We start from the raw sequence: 25431 nt of genomic DNA on the forward strand, positions 1-25431 counted from the left end.
GGTTCCCGGTGCCTCCTATAAAAAACAAGCTTAGTGGTTGAGTACTGGCTTCCCATATAAGAGGTTCTGGGTTCAATCCCTAGCCCAGTTAGTCAAAAAGAGTGTGCAGCAAAGGGGGAAGGTTCGAGTGGGGTCAGAAGCAGAAATCCCTCTGCCCACCCCCCCAGGCTGAAGCCCACCACCCCTCCAGAGCTCAGAGCACTTTCAGCCCAGGACCAGGCCTGCCTTGTCCAGGCCCCAGACCCAGGGACTTCACTTCGTGCCTCTCACAGCAACTCTTAAAAAGAAGTGTCTGAGCAGTGGGCGGAAGGGGCCCAGGGTGGGGGGCATGGCTCTCCACACTGAAAGGCTTGGGTTGGATGGACAGGAGAGGTGAAGGGGATGCAGCCGGGCTGCAGGGCTCAAGGCTGGGACAGGGCTTGGCAAAGAGAGAAGGCTCTCCGGACACATCCTGTTTAATATCTGAGCTGACACAAACTACCCCGCACCCACCCTGCTGCCTCACTAGATGTTGTCTTGTAAACCTTGTCTTGCTGCACCCTGGCTCTCTCCTCCCTAATTCCATTCTCTCCACCCCGGGCACACCCCAACTTCTCAGTGTTGGGACAGAGGACAGCCAGGCTCTATGGCCAGAGACCCTTCCTACTCCTCTTTCCTACTTTTAGAGGATGAAATCTTAAAATCTCTAAATGTTTCCAGGATTCCTCTAATTTCCGGTTTTACCCAATAACTGCAAATAGAATTATCATTGCCATTTTCTACAGTGTGTCTGCCTCGGTGCAAGGGGCTTCCCAGATACTATTCCCTTTATTCCTCAGAAGAATCCAGCCAGAAGGGGGTTATTAGTCCCAGGTTACAGCCAGGGAAACTGAGGTTCAGAAGGTTAAGCTCTTGCCCAAGTTGCAGGGCACATCATCTCTCAGCTTTAATCTCAGGAACAGCCTCCTCGTGCCTCTCTGTCACCCACTACTGTCCATCCTCCGTGGCACCCAGGAGAACCCTGCTAAAACAAATAATACTGTCACCCCCTTATAAAGCCCTCCAGTGGCCGTTCATGTCATTTTCAATAAAATCCACGCTCCTTATACGGCCTACAAAGTCCTTGTTTGCTTCTCTGACCTGATCTCCTATTTCTCTCCTTCTCCCTACCCCACTTCCCAGGAACAATGCCCTCCTTCTGTCCTCCAACATTCCAAATGTATTCCCACCTCACTGCTCCTCTCCCCCAGTCACCCCCCCCACCACCACCAATCTTCCCTTCCTGCTTGTCATCTTTCAGGTCTCAGCTCAAATGTTACTCCAAGAGGCCTCCTCCCCTGACCACCCTGTCCAAACTAGTCAGGACACATGTGGTGGTCACTATTTGCTTGACAGCACTCATCATTATTTAGAAGTATCCATATTTGTTGAATAGTAAGTTCCCTGAGGGCAGAGTCCTTGTCTTCCCAGCCTTTAGAACCCTGCCTGTTGCCAAGGAGGATCAAAATAAACATTTGGGGAAAGAAATAGAGGAAGAGGGTTCAGCAGCCAGAATTTGAACCCAGGTCTGTTTGGGAACCCACTAAACCCAGTGTCCCCTTAAGCAGCTGGGGAAGAGTTCCTTAGAGATGTGAAAAGTGCATACAAACTGCTGAAGCATGCCCCCTGAAGATTTGTGGAATGAGGCAGGGTGGGAACTTTCTGAGGTTTTTAAAGTCTTATGTATTTCCATATTTATTTAAATTTTGTAAGGTACATCTATTAACTTCATAGGAAAAAAACAAAATGTAAGCAGAATCTAGAGATTCTACCCCTTCTAGGCAAACTCTCCTCAATGCCTTAGAAGCAGCAACATTACCTTCACACACCTTCCTCAGTTCAGAGTTCTCCCTTCAGCCAACTGTGGAAAACACTGGCACAGCCTCAAATCATCTTTTCCTACACAAAACCAAGCAAAGAGAAAGATGATTGGAGAAAGATCTCCTGTGCTGAAGCAGTGTCTCTCCCCTCAGCAAGGCATCAGAATCACCTGGGAGATTTCCTAAAATGCAGACCCTTGTATCCTGCCCGCCCCCATCCCAGGGCACAGAGGGTGGGACTGTTGACAGGATGTTGCACAGAAAACTCTGAAGTCTGGTCCACATAGAGAACCAAGGGTTTAAGTGACACAACTTCCAAGATCTCTGCCCCTATCCTTGGGTCAGTTTAGCTGTGCCTGCAACAGATTTTGCTGCCTCTGAACTGGCTTTTTCTGTCCAACTCACAACTTTTGTCAGGGGTGGCTACCAAGGCTGCCCATTTTGCACTGCTCACGACTTACCCACCACAACTCTTAGGGCCCTCCAGCTAGCCTTCCCCACTGGGGCCCCTGAATCAGAGGAGGAAAGGGGTGGTAACATGGCTGGCACCAGCTCTGTGGTGGGGCCTGTACTCTATATAGAAGCTTCTGAGAAGCTTCAGTTAGAACTTAGGGACAGAAAAAATGGACAAAAATTCTATCTCCTTTATAATAAGGAACTAGGAAATGGATTATTTGCCTTTTCGCCCAGGCTACCAGGAAGCTCAGAGATCATATTTACCCTCATAGCTAGTACATTTGTTTTGTTGTTTATGTCTTTAGTACCAAAGTTGTATTTTCCTACCCTTATTATGTTGCAAAGCTGCTTCAAATGCCTCCTATAGAGATGGGACATAAAGAAAGCCAGCAAATAAATATTTATACAGAATATATCAGCAAACCTCTGCAAAGGTCCTCTCCAACCAAGCTCTGTCCACAACTCCATGAACACAAATGCGCAAGTTTCCAGTATATTTTCCTCCAGAGATTATTTTCCTTCATGCTACCCTGTTAAGACCAAGAGAGCCCAAGGGAGTAATCAGGGCTGGGCTAAGTTTGTGGGAACCCATACAAGTCTAGCCTCCTCTCTCTGGGTCTCAAAGCCTCCAGACCTTCCCAGGCCCATTATTTGCCCAAACTCTGGACTCTGATTTGCAGGTTTCCTCTTTAAAGCCCTTTCAGGCCCCTCTACTCCTCTTGGCAGGTATGAAGTAAGATCTAACTGTACCAGACCTCTCCTATATCCCCCACCCTCTCTCCCTCCACTCATGGGCCCCAAAAAACCAGGCCACACACTAAGTTTCAAGTATCTATCTCTTCCTTTGGATCTCTCAAAAGAAAAAACAAATAACTAAATTTCAGAAGGCGGCAGCATTTCCACTCTTCCCCGGGCTCCCAGACTCCTGACCCCTGACTCTCACCCTCCCTCCCACATTCCCCACACCCTAGAGCCATCCCTCCCCTTTCCCTAAAAAAATCCCAGAGAAACAAAAGCCACAGTTAGAACTTCCACTCATGAAAACCAGCAAAGAAAAAAGGTAGGGGGCATGTGGAAGGCAGGAGTCCCACAGTAGAATCCCCCCACTTATGCCCCCAAAAACTACCTTTGAGAAAATAAAAAAAGGAAGAAAAAAATAAATGAGAAATCAAGGGACATAGGGAGTTATGATGGGGACAGGGTTAAGCCCAGACCATGCCTCAGGAGAGAATGGAGGCCTGTGGCCCTGTCCCCTTGCAGCGAGGTGCTTTTTGAGGGGAGTCCCTGACTCCTGGAATGTATGTGGGAGAAGATGGGGGAGGGCAGATGGCCACCGGTGGGTCTGTGTGTGTGTTGGGGGCAGGCAGGGGCCGGGGTCCTGGGGAGCAAGGCCTTGGGACCAGGAGCCTGGCTCCCCCCCAAGACCCCAGGTTCCTGGGGTTCAGAAGCCCAGTTCTGGGGTAGAGGGATAAATGCAGTGGAGTGTCCCCTCTCCAGTGGGCTGGATCCAGTTAGAAAGGAAATAAATAAGAAGGGGTGGAAGGGAGGTGGGGGTGCGAATTTCTTGGGCAGTTCAGTCCAGACCAGAGCCCAGGCAATGGAGGCAGGGTGAGTCCAGTCAGGCCGGGCAGGAGTCAAGGTCTCTCTGGCTGGCACCCAGGTGTAGGGGCCTGAGAGGTCCTCGATAATATCTGATTCCTTAACAGAAACTATGGGGGAGGGGGCAGAAGGCAATGGGATGGCACATTTAAAGTGCTAAAAGCAAAAATTAAAAAAAAAAACAACACTCTCAGGTATCCTGCAGCTCTAGGCCTAGTTCATATTTCAGGCACATAGGCTCATAATCAGAGCCACCAGATTCAAGGGCTCATTGTTGGACCATCCTTCTTCATTGGTTTTTGTCCTTGCTTGGGGGACTATTGCTGTTCCATTGGGGAATGCAACAGAGCTCCCCTGGCTAGGAACTCAGCATTCCCTCAGTTGTCATTTGTAACTGTAACTACTATGAAAATACCCAACATATATCTGAACATTTTTATGTACCCTATATACATGCCCTAGAGAACTCCCTCCCAACCATGTGTCCACCATCAATGACACCCCACAGCAGTGTTCCCTCTCTGCCATATTTGAACCCCTCTGTGGTCCAAAACTTCTTCCAAAGCGTAATATATTGCCGAATTCAATTAATAGGAAAATGAAATAGTAGTGGTAGATTTAAAGATTAGAAATAGAATACACACTAATTTAGAAAAACTAAAATAAAGTAAAAATAAATTGGGGTATCAAAAATGAAAAATATCATAAACTTTGTTTTTGACATTTTGCCTTTCATCACTGAGGGCAGGGAGAGGAAAGAAGAGATATGTGGTTGCATTTTTGGAACTTGGAGTTGTCCTAAATGATATTATAGGGACAGATGTTGGGCATTATACATCCTGCCATAACCCACTGAATGGACTGGGGGAGAGTGTAAACTACAATGTAAACTATAATCCATGCAGTGCAGCAGTGCTCCAAAATGTATTCACCAAATGCAAATGAATGTGCCACAATGATGAAAGAGGTTGTTGATGTAGGAGGAGTGGGTGGGTGGAGTGTGGGGTATGTCGGAACCTCTTATATTTTTTAATGTAATTTTGTGATCTATGTACCTTATAAAAAAGACAATTTAATTAAAAAATAATAAAGTAAAAAAACAACAAAAAATTTCAATCAAGAAAACTATATCTGGCAAAACTGTCTTTCAAAAATGAGGGAGAGTGCTCACTTCAGCAACATATATAGTGAAACAAGAAAAGTAGAGAGAAGATTAGCATGGCCCCTGAACAAGGATGACACACAAATTCATGAAACATTCCCTATTTTTAAGCTGAAGTACCTATACTTATATCGGATGAAACAGACTTTTAAAGCAAAGCTGTTATTAGAGACAAGAGAGGTCATTATATACTAATAAAAAGGGCAATTCACTAAGAAATATCAAACAAATGTATATGCACCTAACCGGGATGCCGCAAATTACGAGAGGCAAACATTGGCAAAACTGAAGGGAGCAATAGATGTCTTTACAATAACTGTTGGAGACTTCAATACACCACTCTCTACATTGGATAAATCACCTGGGTAGGGGATCAAAAAAGGAATAGAAAGCTTGAATAATATGACAAATGATCCATACCTAACAGACATATACTCCAAAACACTCCAAAACAACAGGATATATAGTCTTCTCAAGTGCTCATGGATTTTTCTCCAGAAGAGACCATACGTTGGGGCAGATCTCAATAAATTTATAAAGACTGAAATTATACAAAGAACTTTCTTTGATCATAATAGAATAAAGCTAGAAATCAACAACAGGCAGAAAAAGTGAAAAATTCACAAATATATGGAGACTAAACAACACACCATTAAATCATCAGTGGTTCAAAGAAGAAATTACAAGAGAAAACAATTACATGTATATCAAGATGAATGAAATGAAATAAAAAATGAAATGAAAAAAAATGTATCTCAAGAAGAATGAAACTGAGGACATAATATATCAGAACCTATGGGATGTAGTGAAAATAAAGCTGAGAAGGAATTTTATAGCCTTCAATGCTTACATTAAAAAAGAAGAAAGAGCTAAAATCACTGACCTAAGTACACAGTTGAAGAAACTAGAAAAAGAACAGCAACTTATGCCCAAAGCAAGCAGAAAGAAGGAAATAATGAAGATCAGAACAGAAATAAAGAGAACAACAACAACAAAAAAAAAAAAAAAAAAAACAAAAGAGAGAACAAAATCAAGAGTTGATTCTTCAAGAAGAGCAATAAAATTGATAAACCTTAGCTGGACTGACAAAAAAAAAGAGAAAATGCAAATAAATAAAATAAGAAGTGAAAATGGGGACATTACTACTAACCCCACAGAAATAAAAGAGATCATAAGAGGATACTATGAATATCTGTATGCCAAGAAACTACACAATGTAGATGAAATGGAGATATTCCTAGAAAATATGCTAGAAGATGCTAGAAGAAATACAAGACCTCATATAATTAATCACAAATCAAAAATGACAAAATTCTCACCTTTTCCGATTGTCTTCTTGAGTTAGTGTCTGTTTATATCAGTCCACCAAAGAAATGGGGGCTCAACCTGAGTCATGCCCTACTGACATGGTCAAATCAAAAGTCCTAAATTGATTTTATCAAGTAAACTTAAATCCTTTGAATTTAAAACAATCAAAAGCTATTCACACCCAGAGGAATAGAATAGTTTACAAACATAATCTTTCTCTTTTGGGGTTCACATATGTACTCTCAATTTGTCAGTTTCCAAGCTCATTCTGTGAAGCCAGTATCACTCTAATACTAAAAGACAGATGAAGGTATTACAAAACCAGAGAATTACAGACACATTTCCCCAATGAATATAGATGTAAAATTCCTCAACAAATTACTTGCTAATCGAATCTAACAACACATTAAAATAATTTTTCATCATTCTCCAGTGGGTTTTTTACCAGGAATGTGAGGGTGATTTAACACAAGAAAATCAATCAGCATAATATACCATGTTAATAAATCAAAGAAGAAAAATCACATGATCATCTTTGATTTGCAAAGAAAAGGCATTTGACAAAATGTTTTTATCCTTGCTTGATAAAAACACTCCAAATAATAGGAATTGAAGGAAATATTCTTAATATGATAAAGGGCATATATGAAAAACCCACAGCTAACAATGTACTCAATGATTAATGATTGAAAGCTTTCCAGTTGAGATTGGGAACAAGATAAGGATGTCCACTCTCACCACTATTGTTCAATATAGTGCTGTATGTTCTAGCCAGAGCAATCAGGCAAGAAAAAGAAATAAAATGCACACAAATTGGAAAGGAAGAAGTAAAGCTTCCCCTATTCACAGATATGATCCTATACCTAGAAAATTTTTTAAAAAGTACAACAAAGCTACTAGAGCTAATAAATGAATTCACTACAGTGGGAGGATACAAGATTACTATGCAAAAAATCAGTAGTGTTTCTATACACTAGTAATGAGCAATCTGAGGAAGAAGTCAGGAAAAAATTCCATTTACAATAGCGACTAAAAAATCAAATATTTAGGAATAAACTTAAACAAGGACATAACATACTTGTATTCAGAAAACTACAATGCACTGCTAAAATAAAATCAAAGACTAAATAAATGGAAGAACATTCTGTGTTCATGGATGGGAAGAGTAAATATCATTAAGATGTCAATTCTATCCAAACAGTTTTACGGATTCAATGTAAATATATTTGTTTTGGCAGTTCAAAACTTTAACTATACACATTAGTTTATGTATGTTCTTATATGAATTATATACATCCATAAATTTTTAAAGGAAAAAAAATTCTAAAGCCAAATGTAATCTTTGTAGTATGATATTCTAGTATACATTGCATTAAAATTAAAATAAAAAAACTATGTGAGACACCATTTCATACCTTATAGAATGCCAATCATAAAAAAAACAAACAGAAAACTACTGCTGGAGTGGATGTGAAAAAATAGGAATACTCCTTCACTGTTGGTGGGGATGTAAAATGGTGCAGCCTCTGTGGAAGACAGTTTGGCGGTCCCTTAGGAAGCTAAATAGAAAACTGCCATATAACCCAGCAATTGCTCTACTAGGAATATATACAGCACAACTGAAAACAGTGATGCAAACAGACATAAGGCTGCTAGATATTCATAGCAGCATTATTCACAATTGCCAAAAGATAGAAATAACCTAAGTGTTCATCAACCAACAAATGAATAAACAAAACATGGTATATACATATGATGGAAAACAAAGAAATGAAAATGGGACACATATGACAACACAGATGAACCTTGAAGATATTATGCTAAGTGAAATAAGCCAGACACAAAAGGACAAATACTGTATGGTCTCACTAATATGAATGAAATATAAAGAATAAAGACATGGTGTTAAAACCTAGACTATAGTGTACTAGGAGATAGGATGAGGAATGAGAAAGGGTACTGATACTTAAAATATGTAGAACTTTTAAGTAGCTTGACTGTGTAAGTGTGGAAATGGTAGAGTTGATGGTAACACATTATAGTGAGTATAACTAAAATGGCTGGTTTATAGATTGGATTGTGGCTGAAAGAGGTAGTCTAGGGATGCAAATGCCAATTGAAAGAAAGTTAGAGAATAATCTAGGGCCTTAATAACATAGTGAACCTGAAGGTAAATGAGGATTGTGGTTAATGTAGATAATAATACAAATACAGAAATGCTCTTCTATGAACTAGAACAAATGCCATCACTATTACAAGGTGGTAAGATTATAGTGATGCATGGGAAAATACAATTAATATAACTTAAGGACCATAGTTAACAGCAATATTGTAATATTCTTGCATCAATGTCAATGAAGGTACTATTCAATAACAGAGGAGTATGGGTTTTTTTCTTTTGGACTAAGGAAAATGTTCAAAGGTTTAGTTGGGTGGTGATTACACAACTCTGTGATTAAAGTGAAAAGCCTTGGATAGAATGTACAAGGCATGGAGCTATATAACACAGTGAACCCTGTGTTGGAAGATGGACTGTGGTTAACAGTACAAATATAAGAGTGTTCTCTCATGAGCCTAAACAAATGTACAATACTAATACATAATGTTAATATGTGTGTATAGAAAAAAATGACCAAGTGTAGGCTATGGACCATAATTAGTGGTAATAATCTGATCATGTTCTTTCATAATCTGTAACAAATGTTCCACAACAATGTAAACTGTTGGTATAATGGTGATTAATGGGAATGCTGCACATTATGCATGACTGTTTGTAGGTTCACAACTTCTCTAAGAAAAAATGGAAGAAAAAAATGAAAAAGAAAAAACCCATTACAATAAGATACCATATCATACCCATTAAAGTAGATATTGTTACATAAATGGAAAATATGTGCTGGAGAGAACGTGGAGAAAGAGGAATACAAATTCATTGCTGGTGGTAATGTAAAATGGGGCAGCTACTGTGAAAGACAGTTTGGTGGTTCCTCAGAAAGCTAATGACAAAACTACCACATGAGCCAGCAATCCTACTTCTAGGTATATAGCCTAAAGAACTGAATGCAGGGGCTCAGACAGATATTTGTACACCAATGTTCATAGCACCATTACTCACAAATGCCAAAGATAGAAGCAATCCAAGTGTCCATCAATTGATGAATTGATAAATAAAAAGTAGCATATATTCAGCCATAAAAATGAAGTCTTTATACATGTGACAACATGGATGATGGATGAAATAAGACAGACAAAAAAGGATAACTATTGTATGATCTCACTGATTTGAAACAATTAGAATAAGAAAACACACAGAGTCAGGATTTGGAATATAGGTTACTAGGAGGTGGGTTGGGGATAGGCAGTGGGAAGTTAAGAATTAAAATGTACAAGGTTCCTATTTTTAAAGCTGGGTAATGTTTTGTTAATGGATGATGGTGATGGTAGCACAGCATTTTTGAATTAACAGTACAGAAATATATATCTGAATATGATTAAAAGGAGAAATGTTAGACTGTGTATATGGTAAAAGAATAAAATTTTTTATAAATCATTCATGTTAATGCACTACACAAACAATAAACCCTAATTTAAACCATGGACCTTAAATAAAATATAATTATAAAAATGCGCTATCATCAATTGTAACCAATGTTCCATATCAATACAAGGTGTTCCTGGTGGGGAGGTATATAAGAGTTCTGTATTTATGCATGATTGTTTTGTAAAACCACAACTTTTCTAATAAAGGGAAAAAAATATAATGTAAACAAATATGGGACACATAAAGTACAGAATTCAATTAATAAAATGGCATAGGTAAGTCTTGCCTTATCATTAATTACCTTAAAAGTAAATGCATTGAATCTCCAATGAAAAGGTAAGAAAAGACTGGAAGAAGAGATAAAGAAGGATCATCCAAATATATGCTGCTTAGCATAAACTGACCTTAGATCCTAACACAAATAGTTAGAATGTTCAAGGATAGTAAAAATATTCCACACAAATCGTAAACAAAAGATCTGTGATATATAAACTAAAATCAGAGAAAATAGGCTTAGATTTTGAAATGATTAAAGAAAGATGAACATTAAAAATAGATGAAGGGGGGGCAGAGCAAGATGGTGTCTGAGTGAGTGCACCTTATAGTCTCTCCTGCAAAGAAGACCCTGGGCAGCATTGAAAATTCTTCAGGACCAGGCCGTTTCAGGATTTTGCAGGACAGGAGGTGTCTGGACATCAATTTAGTGGGAGGATGACAGATAAGACTTGTGTAAAAGGTAGAAATCAGGCTCTCTTTTACGGAGATAGGGGCTGTGCACAGGACGCTCCCCCCTGGGGCGGGCGGCGTGGCAGCGGCGATTCCTTGAGGCTCTGCGGTGCTAGGGAATTAATAACCCTGAGTGGGCTATTCAGGGGCTTGCAGGGAAGGAGGCCTGTGGAAACCGATTTGGTGAGACAGAGATGAAGATTATTGCAAGTCCTGGAATTTTGGTTTTCTGACACAGATAATAGCGCTTCCGGCTAGAGCCCAGCCACCTAGACCTGGCTGCTGATCTGCAGCGTCCTTAAATCAGTCGCAATAAAGAAACGTCATCAACAGGCTGTTTCAGGGGCTTGCAGGATGGGAGGCGTCTGGAAACCGATCAGGTGAAACAGATGGAGGAGTCTTGTGCGAGGCATGGAATTTTGGTTTTCTGACACAGATATCAGTGCTTCTGGCTAGAGCTCCGCCCCCTAGGCCTGGCTGCCGGTCTGCAGCATCCTTAAAATGGCTGCAATATAGAGGCGCCCCCAGCAGGCTGTTTCGGGGGATTGAGGGCAGGAGGTGTCCTGAAGTTGAATTGGTGACACAGCAGAGACCCTAGTGAGAGGGGGAATTTTGGGTTTCTGACACAGAGGTCAGAGTTTCTGGATGTGACCCCCCCATAGGGCTGGGCACCCAGCTGCGGGGATCCCTGAATACTGTGTTGTACAGTGGTGCTCCCAGGCTCCCTGTTAACCGGATTTGAGATTACCAGGTCTGTGTCCCCTAAACCCTGATGGCCCACACTCCAGAGACTCACACCTATTGAGACTGCAATATCACAGACTTCCCATTCCTGAATCCACCACACCCTGATGTCCATCTGACGTCCTTGATTGTTCTAGCCCTCGACGTTTGCGTATTTTTCCTCTTTTCTTTTTCTCTTTTTTCTTTTTTAAAATTTTTTATTGTCCTGGCTGCTAATATTATATTATCTCCTAGTCTTTTCTCCCATTGTATCCCCCAAGGTCTTTTTTTCATTTATTTCGTTTTTTTTTTAACAGTTCTCTTTCTCCTTTTCTTTTACTTATTGTTTCCCTCCCTTTTCTTTACCCACCCCCTTTTTTTTCTTTCTTCTCTTTTTTATTCTTCTTTCTTTTCCCTCTTTTTCTCCTTATTTTATTTTATCTTAATTATAAAATAGGTGCTGCAGGGAACACCTCACATTTGCTGGGTTTCCTTATCCGCTGTGGCCTCATTTCTGTATGAATTGATTTTGGCCACCTACACTATCCCTTTTCCCCCACATCTTGATATCCTCCATCAACTATTGTCTCTCCTATATTCCACCTGCCTTTTTTTGGTCCCCAAATTGAATAACTTTTAATTTCTAATACCTTTGTTTTGTTTTCTGTCTTTTATCCACACTTGATACTATTGTCTTTCTTTTCTCTTTCCCTCTCTCATGAAAACACTGGCTTTTTAAAAAAAATTATTTATTTATTATTATATTTTAATTACATTAAAAAAAAATATGAGGTCCCATTCAACCCCACCGCCCCCGCCACCCACTCCCCCCACAGCAACACTCTCTCCCATCATCATGACACATCCATTCACACTATATTCCTCCCATATACAGTCAACTACCTCATTATAGGTACTCTACTTACTGCTATAACTCTATACAACTTGCATGAATCTAATATCCATCCTCCCAGATCTCATACTGTTGCTCTGTTAACATTTATTACTAATACTACTTTACACATTTTCCTTTCTCACACAATTGCCTTTCCCTGGCCCTAATATTTTCCTTCAAAGGGAACTCAGCCAGCAACAAGAAATTAGAATAAGAAGAACAAAGTGACAAAGAGAAGATATAACACTTACACAAGAATAACAGCTAATTAATCCTCAAGACTAGACAAAAAAGCTAAGGAACTGATTAAGCCCGTCAAGATAAAATGATGACCAGACAGCAACAAAAAACTACAAACCAAACCAGTAATCAGGAAAACATGGCTGAATCCAATGAACAAACTAAAAACCAGGAAGGGGAGCACAACTTCACACAAGTAATTAAAGATCTCAGAACATATATAAGAGACAAACTTAATGAAGTAAACGAAGAGGTTAACAATATGAAGAAAACACTTGGAGAGGAAATTGCAGACATATGCAAAAAGATAACAGATATGATGGGAATGAACACCACAGTACAAGAAATCAAAATACACTCGCAGCAAATACCAGCAGATTAGAAGAGGCAGAGGAGAGAATTAGTGATGGTGAAGACAGTACATCAGAAATCAAACAGATAGTAGAATTGATCGATAAAAAGATAGAAAAAATCCAGCAAAGCTTAGGGACCTGAATGACAATGCAAAATGCACAAACATACATATTATAAGCATCCCAGAAGGAGAAGAGAAGAAAAAGGGGTCAGAAGGGGTGTTGCAGGAAATAATGGCTGAAAACTTCCCAAATCTACTGAGAGAGACAAATGTACATATCCAAGAAGCACAACGCACCCCAAACATCATAAACCCCAACAGGGCCACCCCAAGACATATACTTCTCAAATTATCTAACGCTCAAGACAAAGAGAAAATTCTAAAAGCAGCAAGAAAAAAGAAAACCATCACATACAAGGGAGGCTACATAAGATTAAGTGCTGATTTCTCATCTGAAACCATGGAGGCAAGAAAGCAGTGGTATGATATAATCAAGGTACTAAAAGAAAAAATTTCCAACCAAGAATACTCTATACAGCTAAACTAGCATTCAAAAATGATGGAGAGTTCAAAATATTCACAGATGAACAGAAACTGAAAGAGTATGCCAACAAGAAACCTCCCTTTCAAGAAATTCAAAAGGGAGTTCTGCAAAAAGAAAGGAAAAAACAGGACAGGCAGAGTTGGAGGAGAGTGTAAGAGCAACAAAAAAGACAAAGAGAGAAGAAATAAAAACAAACAAAATATGACAAACACAAGTCCAATCAAAATATGGCTAACATAAATAATTCCTTGAACGTAATAACACTGAATATCAATGGAATAAACTCACCTATCAAAAGATTCAGACTGGGACATTGGATAAGGAAATATGACCCATCTATGTGCTGTCTACAAGAGACACATCTTAGACCCAGAGATTCGTGGAGGCTGAAAGTGAATGGTTGGAAAACAATCTTAAAAACAAACAATAACCAAAAAAAGGCAGGAGTAGCTATATTAATATCAGACAAAATAGACTTTAAATGCAAAACAATTGTCAGAGACAAAGAAGAATACTACATATTAGTGAAAGGGACAATCTGTCAAGAAGAACGAACAATCATAAATATTTATGCTCCTAACAAGGGCGCCTTTAAATACATGAGGCAAGCGCTGGAAAAACTAAGTGAAAGAATAGATGCATCTACAATTATAGTGGGGGATTTTAATATACCACTATCAATTCTGGACAGAACATCTCAAAAGAGAATCACTAAAGAAACGAAATATTTGAACAGTATATTAGAGGAGCTGGATCTAATACACATATACAGATCATTACACCCAAATACAGTAGGATATACATTGTTCTCAAGTGCACATGGATCATTCTCCAAGATAGACCATATGCTAGGCGACTAAGAAAGGCTTAATAAATTCAGAAAGATTGAAATCATACAAAATAATATCTCTGACCACAGTGGAGTGAAGCTGGAAATCTGCAAGGGCCAGAGGCACAGATTTCACACCAAGATTTGGAAAGTAAACAGCACACTCTTAGAAAAACAGTAGGTCAAAGAGGAAATCTCAAAAGAAATCAATGACTACCTTGAAACAAATGATAATGATAACACAACATACCAAAATTTATGGGATGCAGCAAAAGCAGTACTGAGAGGGAAATTGATAGCTATAAATTCATACATCAAAAAAGAAGAAAGAGCAAAAATTGAAGAACTAACTGCACATTTGGAGGAATTAGAAAAAAAACAACAAAGTAATCCCACAGGAAGAAGAAGGAAGGAAATAACAAAGACAAGAGCAGAACTAAATGAAATAGAAAATAAGAAAGCACTGGAAAGATAAACAAGACCAAGAGCTGGTTTTTTGAGAAAATCAACAAAATTGACAAACCTTTAGTTAGACTAACAAAGAAAAAAAGAAAAAAGAGGCAAATACACAAAATAAGAAATGAGAAAGGAGATATCACCACTGACCCCACAGAAATAAAGACTGTCATAAGAGGATACTTTCAAAAACTATATTCCAACAAAAATGACAATTCAGAGGAAATGGACAAATTCCTAGAAACACATAAGCAGCCCATATTGATGAAAGAAGAAATTGATGATCTCAACAACCCAATCACAAGTAAAGAGATAGAATCCATCATTAAAAACCTCCCAACTAAGAAGAGCCCAGGGCCAGATGGCTTCGAAGGTGAATTCTACAAAACATTCCAGAAAGAACTAACACCAATCCTGCTGAAACTCTTCCAAAAAATCAAAACAGAAGGAACATTGCCTCACTGCTTCTATGATGCCAACATTACCCAAGTACCAAAGCCAAACAAAGACACCACAAGAAAGGACAATTACAGACCAATTTCGCTAATGAACCTAGACGCAAAAATACTTAACAAAATACTTGCTAATCGTATTCAAGAACACATTAAACGAATTATACACCATGACCAAGTGGGATTCATTCCAGTTACGCAAGGATGGTTCAACATAAGAAAATCAATCAATATAATACATGATATAAACAAATTGAAGGAAAAAAATCACATGATTATATCTATAGATGCAGAAAAAGCATTTGAAAAAATACAGCACACTTTTTTGATAAAAACACTCCAAAAGATCGGAATACAAGGAAATTTTTTGAACATGATAAAGAGTATATATGAAAAACCTATAGCCAACATCATTTACAATGGAGAAATCCAAAAATCCTTCCCTCTAAAGTCAGGAAGAAGACAAGAATGCCCAGTGTCTCCCCTTCTATTTAACATTGTCTTAGAAGTACTTGCTCAAGTACTGAGGCAAGACCCAGATATAAAAGGCATTCAGAATGGAAAGGAAGAAGTCAAAATTTCATTATTTGCAGATGACATGATCCTATACATAGAAAACCCTGAGAGGTCTACAACAAAGCTTCTAGAACTCATAAATGAGTTTAGTAAAGTTGGAAACGGACTTTGGCCCAGTGGTTAGGGCGTCCATCTACCACATGGGAGGTCCACGGTTCAAGCCCCGGGCCTCCTTGACCCGTGTGGAGCTGGCCCATGCGCAGTGCTGATGCGCGCAAGGAGTGCCGCGCCATGGCAGGGGTGTCCCCCGCGTAGGGAAGCCCCATGCACAAGGAGTGCATCAGTAAGGAGAGCCATCCAGCGCAAAGGAGGGAGCAGCCTGCCCAGGAATGGTGCCGCCCACACTTCCCGTGCCGCTGACGACAACAGAAGTGGACAAAGAAACAAGACGCAGCAAAAAGACACAGAAAACAGACAACCCGGGGAGGGGAGGGGAATTAAATAAATAAAAAATAAATCTTTAAAAAAAAAAAAAAAGATCAATGCGCAAAAATCAGTAGCATTTCTGTACACCAATAATGAGCAAGATCAGGAGGAAATCAAGAAACAAATACCATTCACAATACTAAATAAAAAAATCAAATATTTAGGAATTCAGGAATAAGTTTAACTAAAGATGTAAAAAACTTATACACTGAGAAATATACAAGACTGTTCAAGGAAATCAAAGAAGACCTAAATAAATGGAAGAATATTCCCTGTTCATGGATAGGAAGAATAAATATTATTAAGATGTCTATCCTACCAAAACTGACCTACACATTCAATGCAATCCCAATAAAAATCAACACAGCATTCTTTAAGGAACTAGAAAAACTAATGATGAAATTTATTTGGAAAGAAAAGAGGCCCACAATAGCCAAAGACATATTGAAAAAGAAAAACGAAATTGGAGGAATCTCACTACCTGACTTAAAAACATACTACAAAGCTACAGTAGTGAAAACAGCATGGTATTGGCATAAGGAGAGACACACAGACCAATGGAATAGAATTGAAAGTTCTGATATAAAACCTCATATATATACCCATATAATATTTGATAAAGCCACCAAACCCTTTCAACTGGGAGAGAATGGCCTATTCAACAAACGGTGCCTGGAGAACTGGATATCCATATGTAGAAGAATGAAAGAGGATTACCATCTCACACCTTCTACAAAGATCAACTCAAGATGGATCAAAGACCTAAATATAAGAGCCAGGACCATAAAGACTTTGGAAAGCAGTGTAGGGAAACATCTACAAGACCTTGTAATAGGAAATGGCTTGATGAACATCACACCAAAAGCACGAGCAGCAAAAGAACAAATAGATAAATGGGACTTCCTCAAAATTAAAGCCTTCTGCACCTCAAAGGAGTTTGTCAGAAAGTAAAAAGGGAGCCTACACAATGGGAGAAAATATTTGGCCACCATATATCCGATAAGAGACTTGTAACTTGCATATATAAAGAACTCCTATATCTTGAAAATAAAAAGATAAACAACCCATTTAAAAATGGGAAAAAGATTTAAACAGACACTTCTCCAAAGAAGAAATACAAATGGGTAAAACGCACATGAAAAAATGCTCCAAATCTTTAGCCATCAGGGAAATGGAAATCAAAACTACAATGAGATGCCCTCTTACTCCCATAAGATAGGCAGCTATGAAAAAACGGAAGAATACAAATGCTGGAGAGGATGTGAAGAAATGGGAACACTCATCCACTGCTGTTGGGAATGGAGAAGGATCCAAACATTCTGGAGCACAGTTTTGCAGTTTCTCAAAAAACTAACTATAGATTTGCCATATGACCCAGCAATTCCACTGCTGGGTATATACCCAGCAGAACTGAAAACAAGGGCACAAAGCGATATATGCACACCAATGTTCATAGCAGCATGTTCACTATCGTCAAAAGCTGGAATCAACCCAAATGCCCATCACCAGATGAGTGGATCAATAAAATGTGGTATATACATACAACGGAATACTACTCGGCTTTAAGAACAAATACACTACAAACACACTTGATAACATGGATGAATCTTGAGAACCTTATGTTGAGTGAAGCAACACAGGCATTGAAGGACAAATACTACACGACCTCAATGATATGAAATAAATAAACCAAGCTGCCTCAGAGAGCTAGAGGCTGGAAGATAGGCTTACAGGAAATCGGGGGGTAGAGGAAGGATATAAGCTGACATCTCCATGGGGGGAGTCTATGATAAGCTGGAGGTAAGTATGTGTGCAAGGAGGGGATAAAATGGGGGCATGGGGTTACCTTTGGGTGGGGCTTTGTGGGCTTGAAGGGGGCTAGGGATGGGTGTATGGGTGGTATTGCCCAGGAAATTGGGGGCACAGTGGGGCAACATACGAACACAGGAGAATATCAGGTGTTGGTTGAGAGTGTAATGCTTAGAAAACCTTTTCAAAATATAATTAGGAAAGTTACCTGTTTAAGATGCTTAAAGGGGATAATCTGATGTAGGACAGACTCCTAGGGAATATGTGAATGCTCATTTTGCCAAAGTGGGTTATACCATTGGTTAGAGACCCATATAATGAGAGTGAAGGTGTGCCCACATCCTGGGGAGGACTGATGCCATCAAATAGAGGGAACTGTGTCTCTCAAGAGAAATGGTGGCTCCCAGCGCATTGGGGCAGTTAAGCAAGTCAAGCCCTCAGCGCTGTTGCAAGTATCTCTGGACATGGCTCCTCAAGAAATGAAGATTGACTGTCATTGTGGGCCCCAAGGGGAGGGGGAAATAGATATTGAATAGATGGAACCAACATAACTGTGAGGGCAATAGAAGTGTTTCACAAGAGTACACAAGGATGGATATAAAACATGTAATATTACACCAAAAACATATAGGGGCCGATGGACTAATAATGTAAATCAGAATGTAAAACATAGGATAACTAAAAATTTAGAAAATTGTATAGCCTAAAGTATAAACCACAATGTAAACCCAAATGTTACCTTGTTTGAAAGCTATTGTCTCAATATCTGTACATCAGTTTCAGTAAATATGGTATGAATATGTTAAAAGATTATTGCTGTGGAAGGGAAAAGATTTTATGTTGGATATGTGGGAGTACTGTATATTGTATATATGAATTACTGTGATCTATAGCTCTTGTGAAGGGAAGCTCAATAATTAGGAAAAAAGAAAAGAAAAAGATAAGATGTAGACTTTTTACAAATCAATATGTATCCTAAATCTAACCTTTAAACTCATCACTATATTCCATTTTAATATTAAGGGAACCTGGCATTATATTGGGCTTCACTTTTCAGGAAGTTTTGAAACACAGAGTGGTTCAGCAATGGCAGCGGGGGAATACTGGTATGGGATGTTATTGACAGGGGACATAGGGTTGACAGGGCATGTGTCTGGGATGCATGAAATGTTTGGATATACTCATGGTGGAAACAATTAAAAACAAGAGCTGGGGGGTGCTGGGTTCCTGGCCGGCGGGGGGGGCTCTGTTGTGGTCCCTAGGGGAGCAGCGGCAGTCCCCCGGGTGCAACAGCAAAGACCAGGAAGGAATGAGGGTCCAACAGTGAGTCCTTGATACTAATGACTATGCTTGTGAGACTGAAATAAGAACAAGGCCTAGAGCAGCACTGTGCCTAAGGGTTCCCTCCTGACTGCCTCCATGTTACTCAAATGTGGCCAGTCTCAAAGCCAAACTCAGCATGTAAATACACTGCCTTCCCCCCAGTGTGGGACATGACATATGGGGATGAGCCTCCCTGGTGTGGAGGGATCAATACCAAGTGCCACCTGATGACGTAACTGGAAAATGACCTTGAATAAAGGGTTCAACGTGGACCAGCAGAATATCCCTGTCTACATATAATAACAGGTGTTAAAAATGCTTTTTGACCTAAATTAAGGGGGAAATGGAAAGGACAAATGAGTTTATATGGCTATGAGTCTCTAAAAAAGAGTCTGGAGGTTGTCAGAAGGATTGCCCTTATGCACACCTGAGCAGAGTCTCAGAGACAGATAAAGTAGATACAACCCCGGGTGTTGGTTCTTCTGAGGGCTAAAGAGACCCACAGGTTTTATGGTCATGGCAGATGGGGTTCACTGCCCTGTCAATTGGTACTTCTTTGGAGTTGGTGTCTCTGCATGATGGAGCTGGACTCAGATGTGATCTCTTTTCACAAGCCTTCCCTCTTACTTTACTGGAATTGTATTTGATGTTGGGGTTTAACATATATCTAGGGGGTCTGAATCCCTGGACTGACAATGTGATGGCCGGGCCCTGAGCCTCAACAGACTTCAGCTCCTACACTCTAGTTTGTTGGACTTGCCCCACTCAGCTAACATGGAGTTGAAGAATGTCAACCACCACACCATGGAGCCAAGAGTGCCTACAGCTGGAAGCAAGAGGACTGCATCCAGTATCCATGTGGAATCTAAGCCCCCTCTTGACATAGATGTGGAATGGACACAACCAATCCAAGGTCCACAGGAAGAAGGAATACAGTAAGGATTAGAGTGGACTTACTGATATTCTATTCATGAACTATTGTGGTTAGTATTCGAGAAAATGTGGCATTGGTGTGGAGAGTGTGGCCATGGTCACTGCTGGGTGCAGGGAATGGGAGGAAGAGATGAGATGTGGAGGCATTTTCAGGACTTGGAGTTGTCCTGGGTGGTGCTACAGGGATAATTACCGGACATTGTATGTCCTCACATGGCCCACTGGATGGAACGTGGGAGAGTGTGGGCTATGATGTGGACCATTGACCATGAGGTGCAGCGATACCCAGAGATGTACTCACCAGGTGCAGTGGATGTGTCATGATGATGGGGGAGAGTGTGGCTGTGGGGGGAGTGGTGGTGTGGGGGCAGTGGGTGAATGGGGACCTCACATTTTTTAATTTAATATTTTTAAAAAATGAATTAAAAAAATAAAAAAATAGATGAAAGGTATAATTTTACAGGAAATATAGCAATTACAAACATTTATACAATTAACAAGGCCCTAATATATAATATATATGAAGCCATATAAACATTATACAAGAACTAGGGGTTTCCACTATAATAGCTTAATACTTCAATATACCACATTCAAAACTGCATGTAAATCTAAACAGAAGGTCAACAAGGAAGTAGAGGACTGAAGCAGCACTATTAACCACACTATACATACAGAACACTCAACAACAGTAGAATATACATTCTTCCCATTAGCTCCAGGATAGACAATAAGTTATTTCACAAAACAACTCTCAATATATTAAAACCTGTTGATATCATATGAAGAAACATCTGTGACAACAATGGAATTGATCTAGAAATCAATAACAGAGGAAGCAAGTGGAAAGTGTAAAAATATGTGGATTAAACGACATGCCTTTAAATAACTAATAGATCAAAGAAGAAATCACAAGGGACATTAGGAAATATCTTGTGACAAATTAAAACAAAAAACACAACAAAACCAGGTGTGATGTTGTCAATATGGTGAATTAAGACATCCCCTGGAAAAATCTCCCTCAGAAACATCTAATAAGAGGATAGATAAACCCCCACTTGGTTGGATCTCTGGAGGAAGACAGAGACTGTAGAAAAACTCCAAAAACGCTGATTTGAAGAGAAAAAAACACCCAAAACAAGTTGGACATTTACATCCTGGACACGGAAGTTTGGACCCTTCCCCCTCACTCATTCCTGTACAGCTTAGGAGTTGCAGAGAGGTAGCATGGCCTAGGTTCCTCCTGCCACAGATGCAGAGCATAGAGCCATTCATGGTAGTGGGTCAGAACCCCAAGCATATGCAAGGACAAGGGCAATATTTCAATTGAAAGGAAGCCAGAGAATAATGTAGGGACTGTATAACATAGTGATCTGGGTGGTGGATGAAAATTGTGGTTAGTAGTATAAGAATGTTATTCCTTTACAAAGTGTTAAGTATATGGTGATCCATGGGAAAATTACAACTAATAACAATTTAAGGATATAGTTAACAGTAATATTGTAATATTTTTATCAATGGCAAAGAAGATATTTTTCATCAATGGAAAAGAATATATTTTATCAATTCTAAGGGACAACAATAGGGTGGAATAAAGGGATATGGGATTTTTCCTTCTGGAGTAATGAAAAGGTTGTAAAATTGACCATGGTAACATCACAACTCTGTGATCAATATGACACCCACTGAGTGTACACTTTGAATGGATTGTACAAAGTTTGGAACTGTATAACACAATGTATCTTGGGGTGGAAGATGGACTGTCAACAGAACAAATAAGAGGACATACTCTCATAAACTATAACAAGTATATAATACTAATACAGGGTGTCATTATCAGGTGGTTTGGCGGAAAAATACACCAAATTGAAGATACTGGCTATAGACAGTAGTAATGTCTGTTTTTTTTTAAAAAGATTTATTCTTTATTTGTTTCTCTCCCCTTCCCAGCCGCCCCCCCCCCGCTGTCTGCTCTCTGTGTCCATTAGCTGTGTGTTCTTCTGTGTCCACTTATATTCTTGTCAGTGGCACCAGGCTCTGTCTCTTTTGTTTGCGTCATTTTGCTATGTCAGCTCCCCATGTCAGCTCTCCATGTGTGCAACACCACTCCTGGGCAGGCTGCACTTTTTTCACACTGGGCGGCTCTCCTATGGGGCACACTCCTTATACGTGGGGCTCCCCTATGTGGGGGACACCCCTGCATGGCACGGCACTCCTTGCATGCATCAGCATTGCATGTGGGCCAGCTCATCACATGGGTCAGGAGGCCCTGGACTTGAACCCTGGACATCCCATGTGGTACGTGGATGCTCTATCCATTGAGTCAAATCCACTTCCCAGTAGTAATATTTTGACATTCATGGTTTGTAACAAGTGCTTCACAAACAATACAAGGTATTGGTGGTGGGGTAATATATGGGAGCCCTGTATGATGATATGTATGTTTGTTTTATAAATTCACATCTTATACTTCACATTTGTTGTTCATGGATATTCATTTGTGAATGACATATTTCAATAAAAATTTAAAAAAACAATTCTGAAAGCAGCAAGAAAAAAGCAATTTGGTACACACAAGTGATCTTCAATGAGACTAACTGCCAGTTTCCTAACTGTTTTAGTTTGCTAAAGGCTACCAATGCAAAAATACCAGAAAAGGGCTGGTTTTATTAATTAATTTTTTATGTATTTTTGAAGATACATAGATCACAAAAAATGTTACATTAAAAATTATGAGGTTTCTGTATACCCCCACACACACCCGCATACTCCTCCCACATCAATCTCTTTATTATTGTGCCACATTCATTGCATTTGGTGAATACATTTTGGAGCACTACTGCACCACATGGATAATAGTTTACAGTGTAGTTTACTCTCTCCCCCAGTACTTTCAGTGGGTTATGGAAAGATATATAATGTCCAGCATCCATCCCTGCAAAATCATTTAGGACAACTCCAAGTCCCAAAAATGCTCCCATATCATATCTCTTCTTTCCTCTCCCTGCCTTAAGCAACTACTGTGGTCACTTTCTCCATATTAATGTTACATTTTCTTCCATTACTAGTCACAACAGTTCTATAGTAGAATACCAGTAAGTCCACTCTAATCCATATTTTATTCATTCATCCTGTGGACCCTGGGATGGAGATGTACACTCCACCTCTATTATCAAGATGGGCCTTAGACACCGCATGGTTGATGGATGTGATTCTCCTGCTTACAGTTGTAGGCACTCTCAGTTCCCTGGTGTGGTGGTTGACCATCTTCACCTCCCTGTTAGCTGACCTGGGTAAGTCCAACAAACTAGACAGTAGGAGTTGCAACTCTGCTGAGTCTCAGGGCCCACCTGGCAAATGGCCAGTCCAGAGATTCGAGTCTCCTGAGTATACACCAACCCCAGTACCAACCACGGGTGCAGTAAAAGTGACAGAAGAGGCATGTGTAGGAAAGTCACATCTGAATCCAACTCCATCACACTCAGGAACACAAACTCCAAAGCAGGGCCCACTGACATGGCAGTGAACTCCAGAGCCATCCGCCATGACCATAAAACTTGTGTGTCTCCATAGCCCTCAGGAGCAACAGTACCTGAGTTTGTATCTACTTTGGCTGTCTCTGGGATCCTTCTGAGGTGAGTAAGAGTGACCCCTCTGACAATCTCCTGACTCTTTTTTAAAGGATCTTAGCCATATAAACTTATTTGTCTTTACCATTTCCCCTTTTATTCAAGGTCTTTTTCTAGTTGCATCACCAGTTAGTGATTGGAAGTAATCCCTCGGTACCAGGGAGCCTCATCCCTGGGAGTCATGCCCCACTCTCAGGAGAAGGTAATGCATTTATGGTCTGACTTTGGTTTAGAGAGTGGCCACATTTGAGCAACATGGAGGCTCTCAGGAGGTAACTCTTAGGCTCCCAACAGCTCTAGACCTAGTTGAATTTTCAGGCACACAGGCTCATAAGCATAGTTATAAGTATCAAAGACTCATCAGTGGAGTATCCTCCTTCACTAGTTTTTGCCCTTGCATTTGGGGGATTGTTGCTGTTCCATTGGTAAATGTGACAGAGTTCCCCTGGCTAGGAAATCAGCACTCCCTCAGTTGTCATTTGTAATTGTAACTACTATGAAAACACCAAACTAATATCTGAACATTTTTATATGCCCTATATACATGCCCTGGAGAACTCCCTCCAAACCATGTGTCCCCCATCATAAACAACCCACTCCAGCATTTGTCCTCTGCCATAGGTGAACCCCTCTGTGGCCCAAAACATCCTCAAAAATGAAGCTTAATATATTGTCAAAGTCAATTAGTTGGAAAATGAAATAGTAATTATAGGTTTAAAGGTTAGAAATAGAATACATACTAAAACAGAAAAACTAAAATAAAGGAGAAAATTAAGTGGGGTATTAAAAAATGAAAAACATCATAAAATTTTGTTTTTGATGTTTTGCCTTTCATCGCTTTCATCACTTCATTTGCCCTGATGTCCAAATGAAGGCATCATTAGAGATGCTGTCTCACCAAAAGTCAGCTGTTGAAGACCCTGGACTACTTCCACATGGCAAGGCAAAATGGTGGATGGACTCTCCTTTCTCCTCCAGATTCACTTTCTCCCCAAGCTCTGCTGTGGGCAAATCAGCCATATGGCTTGTCTTTCTCTGGGCCTCATTTCTTCACCTTCAGGCTGCTCAGCTAATTCCAGCCTCTGGCCTCTCTTTCAGTCTCTCAAGGTTTCTCTGTCTTTCTGTGTCTGAAGGTGATCCAGGAGTCCTCTCTCACATGGCAGGGTAAAATGGCAGCTCTCATTCTCTGTGTTCTGATTATATAACACTCCAGTAAAAGAATTAGTACCTATCAGGGGTTCCACAATCTAATCAAAGGCCTTTAATTGAAGTAATCTGATTAAAAGTGATTTAATCCAAAGGTCCCTTAACTGAATCTAACCAAAAGGTCCCACATAAATATGTTTACACGCACAGGAATAGGATAGCCTAAGAACGTAATTTTTCTCGCATCCACAAATGACTCAAACCAGGACACAATTAGAAACTATGGAGGTAAGCAGGCAGTGGTATGATATATTTAAGGTACTGTAAGAGAAAAATTGCCAGTCAAAAATTATTCATCAAGAAAAACTGTCCTTCAAAAATGACAGAGTTTTAAATAGTCAGAGATGAACAGAAACTGAGAAAGTTTGACAACAAAATACCAGCCCTACTAGAATCACTGAAGGG

At 39.9% G+C, this 25431-nt stretch overlaps 1 protein-coding gene and 1 non-coding gene across 4 annotated transcripts in view; one reads left to right on the plus strand and one right to left on the minus strand.

The window, feature by feature from the left end:
• ZDHHC15 (zinc finger DHHC-type palmitoyltransferase 15) overlaps positions 1–25431 on the minus strand; it is a 324251-nt gene that overhangs the window by 132951 nt on the left and 165869 nt on the right. The gene's annotated exons all lie outside the window — the stretch shown is intronic.
• Positions 5057–5163, plus strand: LOC111758870 (U6 spliceosomal RNA). Its single transcript, XR_002793008.1, has one exon. It is a non-coding gene; the product is annotated as a U6 spliceosomal RNA (small nuclear RNA).

The sequence above is a fragment of the Dasypus novemcinctus genome, chromosome X (assembly GCF_030445035.2).
Source record: "Dasypus novemcinctus isolate mDasNov1 chromosome X, mDasNov1.1.hap2, whole genome shotgun sequence".
Classification (NCBI taxonomy): domain Eukaryota; kingdom Metazoa; phylum Chordata; class Mammalia; order Cingulata; family Dasypodidae; genus Dasypus; species Dasypus novemcinctus.